This window comes from Podarcis cretensis, assembly GCF_951804945.1.
Source record: "Podarcis cretensis genome assembly, chromosome: 14".
Lineage (NCBI taxonomy): Eukaryota > Metazoa > Chordata > Lepidosauria > Squamata > Lacertidae > Podarcis > Podarcis cretensis.
Window position 1 is genome coordinate 28,379,188 of NC_137183.1, and position 13,429 is coordinate 28,392,616.

Consider the following 13,429-nt stretch of genomic DNA (forward strand, 5'->3'; position numbering starts at 1 on the left):
TGACTGAATCACTCCCACAGAACACAGAGTCTGGAGGTGACCTATGTTAAACATGTCACATTTCAGAAATGCAAATGGTCAAAACATGGAATTGTAAAGCTTTCCTCCCAATTTGTTTAGGGCTTAGAACAATCCTCCTGGCAGTCAACATGGATTTGCATAAAAAGCAGTCCATAACTTTCTCACTGCTGGTGTATGTGAAGCTACCCTACAGGCAGCAAACCAATCTACATTCATAGAGTCATAGAATTGTAGAGCTGGAAGGAACACAAAGGGTCTGCCAGTTCAAGCCCCTGCACTGCAGAAAGTAGCCAGCAGCCATCTAATTTTGAAATCAGCTGAATGTCCACCTAAATAATTCTGGGATGAATGCATTACTTTAAATCAGCCATGCTAGCTAGGGCCTGATGAGCATTCTAGTCCAGGGGTAGGCAACCTAAGGCCCGGGGGCCAGATCTGGCCCGATCGCCTTCTAAATCTGGCCCACGGACCGTCCGGGAATCAGTGTCTTTTTACATGAGTAGAATGTGTGCTTTTATTTAAAATGCATCTCTAGGCTATTTGTGGGGCTTGCTTGGTGTTTTTACATGAGTAGAATATGTGCTTTTATTTAAAATGCATCTATGGGTTATTTGTGGGCCATAGGAATTGGTTCATTTCCCCCCAAAAAATATAGTCCAGCCCACCACATGGTCTGAGGGACGGTGGACTGAAAAAGGTTGCTGACCCCTGTTCTAGTCCAATGCATCTGGAGGGCACCAGGTTGAAGAAGGCTGGTGTCCTCTGTCCCTGCAGCCCCTGCCTGCATGAACTTTTAATTCCACCTGAGACAGATTTGAAATTGGATTGTGCTAGCCCACCACTGTCCATAAAATCATACTGATGGGCTGCCAGACTCTGCCCCTAACCCCACCCACCCATGTACAGGGGGTGGCCTTATGTGCATCTGTGAAATGGTGGAGGGAACAAGGTATTTGAACTCACTTGGAGAAGGGGCATAGTTCTGTGCAAAGTCTCAGATTCAATCATTTGTACTTCTAGGTAGGGCTAGGAATGTCTTGTGCCTCGAACCCCAAACAGCCATTGCCCGTCTGTGTAGACGGTACTGAGCTATTTGGAGCAACGGGTCTGACTTGGTATATATAATGCAGCTTCCTAGGTTTCTAGTTGCTGGAGCTAGATAAAATCAGGGGCGCACCTTGCTGCATTTGCATAATTAACAGGTGGGTTGGGAGAACAAAGAAGGATTGGATTAGTTTCTTTGCAATCAGCTGGAGTCTTTTGAAATGAACAGACCCCTAATTAATATGCTTCTATATTTAGCAGAAATAAATTGAGGTAGCCTAGAAACTACCGAGAGCAGCCGCTTCAGCTCAGGAGTCTAAAGTCCTTGCTGCGATATTCTGGCGAGCTTTTATTAAAATGTCTTTCTTCCCCCTCATCCAGTACATTGCCTTCTCTCGGGGGACATATGTTCCCCTGCTGGCAGATCAGAAATCTTAGCTACTTATGATAAAAACCTGCTTCCCTGTTCTTACTGGAAGCCAGAAAAACTCCCACTCAGCAGACTGCAAGGCAGCTATGGAGGAAAAAAGCCCCACATGAGAAGTTTGGGGGAGAAGATGCGAGCTGCAAGAGACCTACCGATTCCTTAACCTAGACACGGCCAGGATCAAGAGCGAGAAGAAGGGAGATTGGGAATCTACTGCAGTAGATTGCTGAGCATTTCAGCTTTCAGGCAGGATCCACTTTCATAGCCGGAAATTCAGGTTGCAGAATGTTAGGTGATTGGGAGGCTAAACGTTAGAATGTAAGAGAAGCCTGCTGGGTCAGGTCAAAGGGAGCCCAATTAGTCCAACATCCTGTTCTCACAGTGGCCAACCAAATCTGCCTGTGGGAAACCCACAAGCAGGATCTGAGCACAGCCCTGTTTAGGGAAGTTTTTAAAACTGATGTTTTAATGTATTTTTAACCTTCTGTTGGAAGCTGCCCAGAGTGGCTGGGGAAACCCAGTCGGATGGGCAGGGTAGAAATAATAAATTGTTGTTGGTTGTTGTTGGTGGTGGTGCTAGACCATAAAGAAGGCTGATTGCCGAAGAATTGATGCTTTTGAATTATGGTGCTGGAGGAGACCCTTGAGAGTCCCATGGACTGCAAGAAGATCAAACCTATCCATTCTTAAGGAAATCAGCCCTGAGTGCTCACTGGAAGGACAGATCCTGAAGCTGAGGCTCCAATACTTTGGCCACCTCATGAGAAGAGAAGACTCCCTGGAAAAGACCCTGATGTTGGGAAAGATTGAAGGCACCCCCCAGCTTTGATCTGAATTGAGGAAAAGAATGGCCTGTCTGCATGTTAGGTTGGTAAAGTGTACACAGCCCAATTCCGCTTGAATGCTCAGTGAGTCTCAACCGCCCAACAGCAGCAACAAGGAAACAAATTTGCTCACCTGTATTAGACTGCTGAAATTAGGGGCGAACAGGAGTGGAGTTCTGTCTTAAAGGGTATGAGCTCAGTTCAGTTCTGATCAGCAAAAGAGACTTCTCCTGTACAGAAAGTGCTAGGAGGCATCCCTGTTCTTTAATTCTATCTGTAAGCCTTTTTGTACCTGGCTCAGGGTTGTACCATCGTGGAGTGCTGGGCTAAAACAAAGCAGATCAGACAAGCGCTTCAGCTAAGAGCATGAGAAGACATTCGTTATGAATTTCCCAAGGAGTAAAGGATGTATGAGGAGAAAATACTCTCCTGGGTTGTAACTGTTTAAGCCCAGAGGGATTTCATTAAAACATAAGAAGAGTCTGCAGGATTGGACCAGTGGCTCATCTCGTCCAGCATCCTGTTCTCATGGCGGCCAAGCAGGGACTTGTGGGAAACCAGGAAGCAGGATTTGAGCACAAGAGCCCTCTCTCCACTCCTGTGGTTTCCAGCAACTGGTAGTCAGAAGCATTGTTACCTCCAACTTTGGAGATAGATCGTTGGCATCCTGGCAAGTAGCCATCAATAACCCTCTCCTCCATGAATTTATCCAATCCTCTTCTAAAGCCAGCTAGATTGGTGGTCATCCCTGCCACCTGAGATTTGGATCCTTTGCCTAGAATCAGATGGAAAAGACACCTCAGTGAAATTATCTGGTGGGAACTCAAGACACCATCTTCCCTAAGAGAAGGCTCAACAACCAGAAGTCACTGTTCTGTCTTCTGATGGTGGCACTGAAATTAGCAAGCTGCATCAGCGGTGAGGAAACTAGGCCAGCGAGAAAAAGAGAGGCAGCGTACTCGTTGAGATCTCGTAACTTGAGATTTCAGGCAGGCAGCAGAGTGGGGGCAGCAGTGGCAGGGAAGTGTAAGCAGGGTGCCCCCTCAAGCTCAGCAGTGTCCCGTCCATTTCCTAAGAATAAAGGCCCATTTCATTCCCCCAATTAGCTCCCCCGATGAACCTCTTCCTAAGCTGCCGTCTTTAATTGGGTTGACTACAGATGGAGGGAAGTACAATCAGCGTTCTAATTGTGAGACGCAGCTTGATTCCGATTAATATTCCAAAAACAAGGTACATGAGCTGCAATCGGGAGTGACTCTCCTGTCTCTTTGCCACTGAATCTCAAATCCAGAGTCATTAATATAGCACGTTAGCATCTTTTGTTGTTAACCCCTTGTGGTCAGAACAGAGCATCCATCTTGATCATCAAGATGTCCCACATCTCTGGTTTAGGAGCATAATTTTTTCCCCCTAATCACCTGTTGGCTGAAATGCATTTTTTCATATTTGCCAATATCATCTCCGGGGGTTGATGTGGACTGGGTTAATGAAGGCGCTTGACTGGACACACTGAGCAAGCATCGTTGACTATTTGTACATGGAGACGACATCACACAATGCTCATACAGATCTCCATAGGGATCCAAACACAAAAGAACCAAACTTGTTGGCCCTTCGCTTTAAAAGCAAACTATAGGTTCACTGTGCAATTTGTTGCCCCAATGCAGAGTTTGGTTCTAGGCTACATTCCCAGAAAGTGTACCATTTAGGGGTTCTGGAGCAGTGCTTGTAAACACTTAGAACCGTAGTATTGTAGAGTTGGAAGGGACCCCAAGGGTCATCTAGTCCAACCCCCTGCAGTGCAGGAATCTCAGCTAAAGCATCCATGACAATCCAGTATCCTGTTTTCACAGGCGTCAGCCAGGTGCCACAGATTTAGAGGGCATCTCATACCTGGAGAAGAATGTTTCTTTTGATTCAGCCTTTGACCTTTCTATCTCCTCAGAAGTCACAGGACCAGAGGAGTCCATAATGCCAGCACCTTTCCAGTCTTAAGACATTATAGACACCAGCTCAGATGCCATAATAGATGCAGGTAATTCCTTTGTAGCAGGACAGCCAGTCAAAAGAGGCATGATAATAGCCGTCGATTGTACAAGTCCTTCCTTGATGTGTTTATTTGTTCGATGGCTTCATCAGGGTTGCCTTACATCCTGGACATTACCATGATTTCAAAGGCAGAAGTGACGTCCAGGGAGAATTTCTGAAAGGTGGAGCTTTGTCCTTTATCTTAGGCAAGTCAATTAAAAAATCATATTTCTGTAAAAATAAAAAGCCAAATAATTTCAGGTTTTCCTTAAAAAGACTCAGCAATTTTGGGGTCTTCCTAAAAAGAGCTCAACAACTTTCAAGGTGTCCTGGCGTAACTTTTTGAAATATGGCAACCCTAGCTTCATGCTTGAATTTTCATTTTGTGGTTAACACCAGGAAAGTCTAATGGTGGAAAGTGTTCTACTGGTGCCCAGCTGAGTCACTGGAGAAGAGATGGCTTTGCGTGCAGACTATGTTCTTGGCTTGAGGCGAGCTAATTACGTTCCATCGTGGTGGGGAAAATAGGAGGGAGGGAAGGGCTGTTGCTGAGAGGCAGGTCAGCTGCTTTGCATGCAGAAGGTCCCAGGACCAATCCCCAACAGCATCTCAGGGACTGAACCTGGGAGTGTCCCTTCCCTGAAATCCTGGGCAGCCACATGTCTAGTCAGTGTAGACATCACATAGCTAGATGAACTGGTGGTCATTGTATAAATCAGCTCCCTCTGTTTCTGATGTGTATCCTATCAGCTTTAACATGCTTGCTCCTTGCCTCTGAACAAAACCCCCAGCCCCTCTTTTCAGAGACATGTTGGTTCACTGCTTGGCTCACGTGCCCTGAAGGTCTTAATTGCCCCACAAATTCAGATCCTGGAATCAGCATTTTGGAGCCATGGAGAGATTTGAAAGGATCCTGCAATTATCTATGTACTCTCTGTGGACTGTTTGACCTCTTCCATCCTGTTTTAATGTGTAGGCAGTGCTATTAATAACACACCCAGATGGGATTATATTTGCAGCAAGCTGAGTCAAATTTGGTGCAACGAAGAAGTCGTGTGCCCCCCCTTCCAGTCTCGAACATTCCGTATCTCACTTTTAAAACAGTTTTTTTTTTTTAAAAAAAAATGCATTTTATATCCCACCTTTTTCCTCCAAGGAACTCAAGATAGCATACGTGGTTCTCCCCTTCCTCATTTAATCCCACAACGGCCCTGTGAGGTAGGCTACGCTGAGAGGCAGTGACTGGCCCAAAGTCACCCAGCAAGCTTCATGGCTGAGTGGGGATTTGAACCCCAGTCTAACGCTCTAACCACTATGCCACACTAGCATGATACGAGCTGCTTTACGCATGGCATTCAAGCAGCAAGTGCTACTCTTGCCCTTCTGACTGCAAAAGCAAAGTGGAATATGTCAGTTGACCCCCATGTCAGAAGGCCAGACAAACTGAAACAAGTCTGTTAGCCGTGGTTACTGAATTGCGGGGGGTCAGACTAGATGCCTCTTCAGCTCCCTTCCAAGTCCATGATTCTGTGAGTCATGTCACCGCTGAAAGGTGAGGCAGTTCTTCTTTAGTCTCACAGATAAGAAAAACAAAGATAAGAATTGCAAAGTTGGAAGAGACCCCAAGGATCATCTCGTCCAACCTACTTCACGGAAGAAGAAGAAGAGTTTGGATTTGATATCCTGCTTTATCACTACCCAAAGGAGTCTCAAAGCAGCTAACATTCTCCTTTCCCTTCCTCCCCCACAACAAACACTCTGTGAGGTGAGTGGGGCTGAGAGACTTCAGAGAAGTGTGACTAGCCCAAGGTCACCCAGCAGCTGCATGTGGAGGAGCGGAGACGCGAACCCGGTTCCCCAGATTACGAGTCTACCGCTCTTAACCACTACACCATGCTGGCTCTCAGGAATATGCAGCTGTCCTGTATGGGGATCGAACCTGCAACCTTTTCAGCACTACTCTCTAACCAACAGAGCTATCCAGGCTGTCAAAGGTGAGAAGGACTGGGGAAATTAGGATATTTTGGGCAGCAGCATGCAAAGAGAAACAGGGTCTGCCTTGAACATGTAGGCTGAATGACTGACAAGTGGGGATCCATTTGGATGATTGACGTCCGCCCACTCAAGCAGCTCAGCGCTAGGAGCTGGAGGCAGAGGGGCATTTTTTGACCACATTTTGTAGTGTGTAAAATGTGCCATCTGGGTAAGAGAGGAGGATTGCTTTAACTTCGCAAGGTATGGCTTGTCTGCACCAAGTGATGTCAAAGATAATTTTGTGTGCGTCCAATGAGGGTTTCCATAGCAACATTTAGCATTTAGATGGATGGAGTGGGTACCCAGAATGGTTGTCATTATGGAAAGAAAGAGAAGAAGAAAACCTGGCTGCTAAGTGAGAGCATTTTGTTTTTAACCGTTTTAGTCTCCTTCCCATACAAAGGGAGGGGGGAACCCTAAGCTGTGGTTAATGTGATGTACAAACCATCACTGAAGAAACATGATGCCTTGCAGGGGGTCACTAATGTCTTTGGCCCCAAGGTCACATTTGGAATTTGGAGAGTGGCCATGGGCACCACCCTCTCCAGTTCCTTCTCCAACACAGCACCCTCACCAGGTCATGTTCTCTCGCAGATTCAAAGAGAGGAAGCACAATCCACCGACTCAGCTTCTCTAAGAAGCCTGGGCAGAAGTTAGAGCCAACAGAGTTTGCTTGGTTTTACATGAGATTATTCTCCCCTCCTAAGAGGCGACATGATAGCTATCTTCAGATACACGGAAGCTTGTTTTCTGCTTCTCCAAAAGAGAAGATCTAAGCCAACAGATTCAAATGACAAGGAAAAGAGATTCTGACTAAACATTCGGAAGAATTTCCAGAGGGTGCAAGCTGTTCAGCGGTGGAATGGATGACCTTGGAAGGAGGTGGACTCTCCTTAGTCAGAGGTTTTTAGGTAGAGATTAGGTGGTCATCTGTCAAGGATTCTTTAGCTGTGATTCCTGCATTGCGGACGCGGGTGGCACTGTGGGTTAAACCACAGAGCCTAGGACTTGCCGATCAGAAGGTCGGCGGTTCAAATCCCTGCGACAGAATGAGCTCCCGTTCCTCGGTCCCTGCTCCTGCCAACCTAGCAGTTCAAAAGCACATCAAAGTGCAAGTAGATAAATAGGTACCACTCCGGCGGGAAGGTAAACAGCGTTTCCGTGTGCTGCTCTGGTTCGCCAGCAGCGGCTTAGTCATGCTGGCCACATAACCCAGAAGCTGTACGCTGGCTCCCTCGGCCAATAAAGCGAGATGAGCGCCACAACCCCAGAGTCGGCCACCACTGGGCCTAATGGTCAGGGGTCCCTTTACCTTACCTGCATTGCAGGGGGTTGGACTAGATGACCCTCAGGACCCCTTCCAACTCTATAGTTCTATGATCTTCCTGAGATATCATGTGACCCAGAGCCTTGGGCCTCTGGCTGTGTCAGGCTGGCCAAGTGGGTTTCCTGGTGGGGGGGGGGGCAGGGATGCCACTCCATTGTGCTGGGATGGGCATGACCTTTCCCGTAGGGCGAGGAAGGCTCTTCCTCTGCTCTTCCTGCTGGAGCCGTTCCTGTAATTTGACAAAGGCCAATTGTTCTTCAGCACAGCTGCTGAAGAAATGAAGCTCTATCTCCTATCGCTGCTGTGGCGCCATAGAAAAATAGGCTACAAGTTTAGAATATGTTTTACATACACTGCTCCCCTCAATCACTAAATTCCGGGGGGGGGATGATTTTAAAGCCTTTTTGAAAAGCTAAAGTGCTCTTCACCAACTTGGTGCCTGCCAGATGTTTAGGGTTACAATTCCTATCAGCCCCAGATGGATGGGAGTTCAAGCCCAAAGCATCCAGGGGGGTATTTTACACTTGAAACCAAAGTTCCACGTTTGAACTTCTCCGAATTTTGCAACAGAGTTCTCCAGCCAACCATGGTGTTCAAAGGTGTATATACGTAAGAATATATGCAAGAAATCCATATATTCATGGAAATAGCATGCAAAGTTGCATTATATTAGGAGCCAATCCTTTGTAAAAATGTGTGCATCCATCCAAATTGCACAAAACATGCACATTGGGAGAAGTTTGCTGATGAATTTTCATAAGGACCTCTTTTTAAAAAAATGGAGGGGGGAAACAGATGTGGAGAAGCAGAAAACTGAATTTCAGATTTGCAGAAAAAAAGAGAAACTGCAAAAATCTGAAATGGAGAGCTCAGACCAATTCCTAACCCTAGCCCACTCCCTTTTAAATATCCCATATCAAGATCCCTCTCCTTTTAATCATATTTCCTGAGAGAGGCTTGGGCACAAGTGTCCAAGTTTAGCAACACACACAAACACCAAGCCAGCTTGACATTCCAAGAGGAAGAACTGCATGTCCAGGAAAGCAAGAAATAAAAATGGTCTGAAATGCAGCAAGGGGGTGTGGCTAGTGAAGACACACCCTCTTTCCTTCTCGCACCATCTCTGTAGCGCCTGCACAATCGAAGGGCTTGTTCTGCACGAAATGGTCCAAAGCGATTCCTCCTGGGTGTGCCAAGGAAGTCAGCCTGATATGTTCCATGAGCTTCAGTTTCCGTCGCCTGCTGCCATTGGCCTCCTTCTGTTGCTGCTATGGTCCTAAGAGAATAGGAGAAGAGAAACAGAACATAGGAAGATCCCTGCTCCATCAGGCCTCTGGGCGCTATCCAGTCCAGCATCTTTTTCTCACAGTGCCGGCCGGGTGCCTCAATGGGGAGCCCATAAGCAGTGGCGGGGGAACCCTCTCTGGCACCCGGGGCGGGACGCCGAGGGGTGGGACGAACTGCCCGGTGATGCACGTGTGACATCCATATGGACTGCGCATGTGCGGCAGCCCGTGCACTCCGTACAGGATGCCACACATGCACAGTCCGTACAGGCTGCTGCTCATGCACGCCATCCATATGGGCTGCCGCTTGCATGGTGACCGTACGGGCTGCTGCGCGAGTGGCATCCCATATGGACTGTGCACGTGCGGCAACCCGTACAGACTGTGCATGTGCTGCCTCCTGTATGGAGTGCGCACACACGGCAGCCAGTACGGACGTCCGTATGGATGGCGCACGAGAGCGGCAGCCCCCACACTGACTGCACGCGCCCTTGGCCACTCTACAGCTGGGGGGAGGCAGGGGCCATGTTCCATGAGCTTCAGTTTCCATTGCCTGCTGTTTAGTCTGAATACCACACAATATTTTATTCATTTAGATATACATTTGTTCTCTTTACTTATTCTGTCTGAAAGCATGACCAGCATTTTTAAATGGGCACAAACTGCTTCAGAAACATTCCCCGGAATGGAATGATGTCGTAGACAGCAACCAATCTATGCTGTACACAGCCAACCTTGGCTGAAAATTTGCTGAGCTCCTTTTCTCTACACTTGACAGGTTGGGGTCCTGCCCACTCGTCAGGGTTGTCCCATCCCGGGGGGAGCTAAAGGGCTGGTCATCTAGGCCAAGAAGCTTGCCTGATTGCCCCCATTTGCAGCCTGATGCAACAAACCCACTTTTGTTTTTTAGGGACTATCTGTGGTTCGGAAGGGGACAGGGAAATAAATGCACTGGAAAGTGTGGGGTGAAGGAATTATTAACAAGAAGATGGATCAGAATGAATGTCCAATATACACCTCTTCATAAGCTTTGTACAGGCAAACCAGGTTGGATACCCAGTAAACTAGCCTGGAGGATCCCTTTGCGTTTTCTTTGGCCCTGATTCTGCTGCTCTCTGCAAGGAGAAGCTTAGACTCCTCAGTCAACTACTTCCTCCTGTGTCCCTTTGCCAGGCTCTGCAGTAAAGCTTCCTTCCAAGGCAGTAGCAAGGCAGCTGCAGAGCATCTTGAGAAGCGGGAGGGAAGGAACAGATGGATGTAGGCTGCTGCTCTCCTTTCTGATGGACAACAGTCATGAAAGAGCAAAAAGGTCTCCCCCCTTTGCAGCTGCACTTGGAGCCCAGTGGATGTCTAGAAAATAATGTGCAGAATTTCAGGGCTGCTGGAAGCCAGGTGGCGATGGTTTGCTGCTTTCCGGCAAAGGTTCCCTCTGGCCCTACCGATCTGGTACTGCAGGAAAGAGGCTTGCAGGAGACTCTGGTGTTTGAATCAGGGATCAGAGCCTCCAAATATACAATGCTGCAGTCTGAAAGCGGCGTACTAACTACAAGACAAATGATGAATGACTGCAGAGCATCTGCTTTGCATGCTGAAAGTGGGAGATCTCTGACTAAATCGCACTGCTAGTCAGCACAGAAACAACATGGTAGACAATGCTGAGCTGATGTACCAAAGGATCTATTCAGTAGAAGATCATTTCCTCTACCCTTAAGCAATCATAAGAACATAAGAAAAGTAGCCCATCTCGTCCAGCATCCTGTTCTCACAGTGGCCAACCAAACGTCTGTGCGAAACCCACAAGCAGAATGTGAGCGTAAGAGGTCTCTCCCCTCCTGAAGTTTCCAGCAACGGGTGTTGAAAAGCATTGCTGCATCTGATCATGGAAGCAGAGTATATAACCATTCTGGCTAGCAGTCATGGACAGCCCTCTCCTCCTTGCATTTATCTAATCTTCCTGTAAAGCCATTTAGGTTAGTGGCCATCGCTTCTTCCTGTGGGAGTGAGTTCCATCGTTTAGCCATGCGCTGCATAAAGAAGGACTTTCTTTGATGTGCCCTGAAATCTCCCAGCATGCATCATCATCACTGGATGTCTGCAAGTTCTAGTATTAAATTAATAAGCAAACTTCAATACAAAGTGCTTGGTTTTCTCTTGTGGGGCTTCCATTCGTGGGTCATCATCTCCTACCCCTAATAAAATGGAATTAGCTTGTTAAGGGAGTGAGCAACAGAGGGGAAAGAAGGTCACGGAAATATTGCCAAATGTTTTCCTGCAACGATGCAGTCAAAGGAACTTGTTTAATCCTTTAAAAGCAAGCTGAATTCTGCACCAGGGAGCCAATGTCTCATGTCCACTGCACCTTTGGGGACCCGTGGTGTCCACACCGGCCTGCCCTTGTCATTCTGGAGTGACTCCCAAACCAAAACATCTCTGAGAGAAATGAGCATTTTCAAGAGGTTGGGGTCCCTCTTGGCCAGAGCTTGTATTTAGGTTGCTTGGCAGCAGACCTGACAGGCCACATGGTAGACGGGCTAATCTCTCGCCCCTTATCTCTGCTGCCCCATCTGCCAGGCATGTCCTCCTGTGTGACCTTGAATGCCTCATTTTAGGGGAAGGGAGTGGGAAGGGGTGCAGAGAATGAAAAGCGCAGACATGCTCAGCTAGCAACTGTTTTAGCCTTTGCTGGGCTCTGCTGCATTTTCCTGCACTAGAGCAGGCATAGGCAAACTCCAGCCCTCCAGATGTCTGGGACTACAATTCCCATCATCCCTGACCACTGGTCCTATTAGCTAGGGATGATGGGAATTGTAGTCCCAAACATCTGGAGGGCCGGAGTTTGCCTATGCCTGCACTAGAGTGAAAAATGAGGCCAGCCGTCAGCCTCTCTCTCTTTTCACCAGCAAGGCTGGAAACTGGCAGTAATGCTTCTGAACACCAGTTGCCGGAAGCTGCAGGAGGGGAGAGTTGCTGTTGCACTCAGGGCCTGCTTGCATGTTTCCCAATGTCATGTCTGGTTGACCACTGTGAGAACGGGATGCTGGGCTAGACCTTAAGGCAGTCTCTTGTGATAGAAGAACCTCCATGCCCAGGGACACTCTACCTCTAAATACCAAATAATGGGGAACAACAATTGGGAGAGTGGTTGTTGCGCTCAGGTCCTGCATCCAATCAGGGGCATCTGGCTGGCCACTGTGAGAAGATGCTGGACTAGTTGGTCCACTGGACTGATCTAGCTGCAAGGCTTTTCTGATCTGTGTAAGGCTTTTGCATTTCCCACATCTGTAAGCTGGTTGAAAAGGCTGCATTCCCATGCAGCTTAAGAAAGGCAATCGCACATTTATTCTCTTCATTCCAGCTTACCTGGTTTCTTAGGCTTGCTGGTGAAACTCATGCTTGATTCTTTGTGACTAGGCTTGGATACCCAAGAGCAAAATCCAAGGGTGAAGGGATGGTGCTGATGCATTCCCAAGACCAGGCTCCCCCAAGATTTAGACAGCAGTGGGCCCCCACCATTTCCATGCATATGGTGGAAGGGAGGAACCAGCTATTTACTAATTTACTAACTGAAAGTTTAGCCCTTAATTCAGTTTTGTGGCTGCAAGCAGGTCAGGTCACCTTTCCAGGCAGTTTATCACCTTTCTGGTGAGAGTGATGAATCCACGACTTTTGTGGTGACGAAGACTGCATTTCACACTAGAGACAATAACAGTAGGTTAGATTTTCTCCTGATCTTATTTTTGCAAAGATGCTTTCCTGGAAAGGCTCAATGGACCTTGACCTGCAGGTGACTTTCCCCCTTGTCTTTTTAAATAATTTTTTTAAGCAATCTAAAAACAGGACTGTCATTCAGGATTATATGAAAACATGACTGACCTTTTCTTGAATGTAACAGGATAGCTCAGTCGGTACAGCGTTAGACTCATAATCTCAGGGTTGTGGGTTCAAGTCCCACACTGGGCAAAAGATTCCTGCATTGCAGGGGTTGGACTAGATGACCCTCGTGGTCCCTTCCAACTCCTATGATTCCATGATGCTATGATTCAGGAACGGTAGCTGTTCAGTGGCCAGATATATCCTGTCAAAAGAGCTGGTGATTGTAAGGGTGCCTGATGGCACCCTCTGCTGGTTAAAACCTTGCTTAAACTATCCTCTCAAAAATTGTTTCTCTGTATACTGTACATTGATTCAGGCAAATAATCCAGTTTAATGTGGATTAAATATCTCTTTCTCAGCTTTTGAAAATAAAGCTTGGGCTTGCTTTGAAATTGCTGTCACTCCAGCCTGCATAGGACTTTTCAGGACAGATAAAATAAAGTCTTTATTCATGCAGCACACAGTTGAGCATGGTGCTGATAACACCAAGGTTGCAAGTTCAATCCCCGTATGGGACAGCTGCATATTCCTGCATCACAGGGGGTTGGGCTAGATGATCCTCAGG

General features: G+C 47.3%; 1 protein-coding gene and 1 long non-coding RNA gene across 2 annotated transcripts in view; one reads left to right on the plus strand and one right to left on the minus strand.

Moving 5' to 3' along the window:
• CORO2B (coronin 2B) overlaps positions 1–13,429 on the plus strand; it is a 77,810-nt gene that overhangs the window by 42,444 nt on the left and 21,937 nt on the right. The gene's annotated exons all lie outside the window — the stretch shown is intronic.
• On the minus strand, positions 2,460–4,517 carry LOC307202802. Its single transcript, XR_013833010.1, has 3 exons — positions 4,210–4,517; positions 2,954–3,091; positions 2,460–2,642 (listed from the first exon to the last, which is right to left on the minus strand). It is a non-coding gene; the product is annotated as an uncharacterized lncRNA (long non-coding RNA).